Consider the following 2,811-nt stretch of genomic DNA (forward strand, 5'->3'; position numbering starts at 1 on the left):
GAAATTAGAATCATTGCACGTACACTCTCTTGGATGTACATGTGATGATTCAAAACATGTCCCACTTTCTGTCATAAAATTTACAGTGCCACCCCCTTCGAGAATGCCGTCACAATTATAAGAACATCCGCTTTGTTTCATCAAATTAGATTCAGACCCCCTACCGTTAGTCACGATTAAAAAATATACCTTATATGTTGATGTCAGCTACTATATTTTATTTTAAATAACAAAATACCTTTATTAAATATGAAGTATCTAAAATACCCTTGTACTAAGTTACTATTTCTTTCACCCAAATCGATAGATTTGGACGACCGACGATTGTTTAGAGTACTAGATATCACGGCGTGGCTAGATATCACGGCGTGGCATCGGTGACGGATGGCAATAGCGATGACCGGCAGAAATCCCATTACCCTCTGGTTCAAGAATCAACTCCCCTTCTTTGTTATCCAATCCTTATTCGATCTATCTAAAATGCCGGTTTTTCATTCCTTCAGTCTCTCCATTTTCCCTACACCCTTGGAACGTCATCTCCTTCGACCATGGCGGCTGGGAAGAATAAGAGAATTTCGAAGAGGAAGAAAGGAGGGAAGAAGAAGGCAGTTGATCCCTTCTCTAAGGACTGGTATGATATCAAGGCGTCATCGATCTTCAGCAATAGAAATGTCAGGAAGACCCTAGTTTCAAGAATTAAAGGAACCAAGATTGCTTCTGAAGGACTCAAGCACAGAGTATTTGAGATATGCCTTGTTGATCTTCAAAATGATGAGGATCAGTCCTACAGGAAGATCAGATTGAGAGCTGAGGATGTCCAAGGAAAAAAATGTCCTCACTAACTTTTGGGGAATGAATTTACCACAGACAAGTTGAGGCCCTTGGTGCGTAAGTGGCAGATTTTGGTTGAGGCTCATGTAGATGTGAAGACAACAGACAACTACACTTTGAGGATGTTCTGCATTGGATTCACCAAGAGGAGACCAAACCAGGTTAAGCGAACCTGTTATGCTCAAACAAGCCAAATCCGACAGATTCGCCGTAAGATGAGAGAGATTATGGTAAACCAGGCGACGTCATGCGACTTGAAGGAGTTGGTACAGAAGTTCATCCCAGAGATGATTGGGAAGGGGATTGAAAAGGTCACCTGTGGCATTTATCCTCTACAAAACGACTTTATCCGAAAAGTCAAGATTTTGAAGGCTCCGAAGTTTGATCTTGGCAAGTTGATGGAGGTTCATGGGGACTTCTCGGAAGATGGTGTGAAGGTTGACAGGCCAGCAGAGGAACCAGTGGCAGAGGATACCGAAGTAGTTGGAGCATAGATGAAGGTTCAACATATTTTTGCTTTGCTCATTTTTTATCAAATTCTGGAAGTGTAATGTATTCATTTATTATTGAGAAGCGTATTTAGGTAAAGGTAGGGGTGTCAACGGTCCGGGTCGGTGCGGTTTCGGTGCGGTTCCACCGGTTTCGGTGTGAGTTTGGAAGTGACCGAAACCGACCCAATAAGGATTTATCGGTTTCGGTCCGGTGTCGGTTTCGGTGCGGTTTGGGTTCGGGTTGGTACCGGTTTGGATTTATTAGGTTCATTTCGGTTTGGATTGGTTTTTTAAACCGGTATGAAGCCATTAGGAAACAACCAAATGATGAATTGTTGAACTTCGATTTCTTAAATCGATTTGTAACCGGGTTGGTTTTGATTTTTGGTCTAGTTTGAATTCGATTTTCCATACAAATGTATACAAAACTATTCAAATTTTAATTTTTTTAATGAATTTTGGAGTGTTTCGGTTTCTTACCGGTTTGGTTTCGGTTTCGGTCCGGGTTTTGAGCCGGTTTCGGTTTGGTTTCGGGTTCATCCGGTTTTCGGTGCGGTTCGGTTTGGTTTTGGGGTTACAATACTTGAAACCGAACCGAACCAATAAGGCTTCGGTTCGGTTCGGTCCGGGTTGTTATCGGTTCGGTCCGGCCGGTTTTACCGGTTCGGTTTAGGAATTGACACCCCTAGGTAAAGGACTTTGTTTGGATTAGATTGTGACCGTTGATTGACTTTGAGAAAGAGGACATGTCTTTTTCTTCTTAAAAAAAAAAAACAACTCTGCGTTTGATGTTGAAGATGAGTATAAGTATGGGTGAAAAGGAATTGGGTTAAAACATGAGTTTTAATGATAAGGGTATAACAGTCATTTTAACTCTTCACTTAACAATGACTGACGATAGGGGGTCTGAATTTAATTTGGTGAAACAGAGGGAATGTTCTTAGAATTGTGGCATTCTCTAATGGGTGGCACTGTAAATTTCCCTATATTTTTTCTTCTATGAGGGAGCGAAGACAAGGAGTATTGTTGGATCCACTTCTACTTCTATATGTACTCCTCTCATTCTTTAAATGGTAAAAAATGGAACATATATTGAATCCTCACATGTACGTCCAGAGAGTACAAACACATATAAATGTATGTGAAAGCATGCATTTTTGAAGGGTGTGAATCTGAGCCCTTGATTTAGAATCTTATCCTAAGAAACAAATCTTTATCTTCTTATTTGGAGCCTTTCTTTCTCTGTCAAATTAATTGTCATCTCCTTATAAGAATCTCATTATTTCCTACAACCCCCCGACTGGTCATTTTTCTAGTTCATATTAACCTTTAATTTTTCTTTTTGGTTGCATTTCAGTCCTGATACGTTGGATCAAGAACAAATCAAGATGAATGATCTCTGCTCCCTCCCACATCCACTCCTCGACTCTCTCTCTCTCTCTCTTCCCTCCACCACAAACCTTAAGGTTTCATTGAGTTGGTTTTGTAT

General features: G+C 40.6%; 1 pseudogene; it reads left to right on the forward strand.

The window, feature by feature from the left end:
- Window positions 1-548: 548 nt before the first annotated feature.
- Window positions 549-1,325, forward strand: LOC122067087 (annotated as a pseudogene).
- Window positions 1,326-2,811: the final 1,486 nt, after the last annotated feature.

Source organism: Macadamia integrifolia, unplaced genomic scaffold, assembly GCF_013358625.1.
Source record: "Macadamia integrifolia cultivar HAES 741 unplaced genomic scaffold, SCU_Mint_v3 scaffold2702, whole genome shotgun sequence".
Lineage (NCBI taxonomy): Eukaryota > Viridiplantae > Streptophyta > Magnoliopsida > Proteales > Proteaceae > Macadamia > Macadamia integrifolia.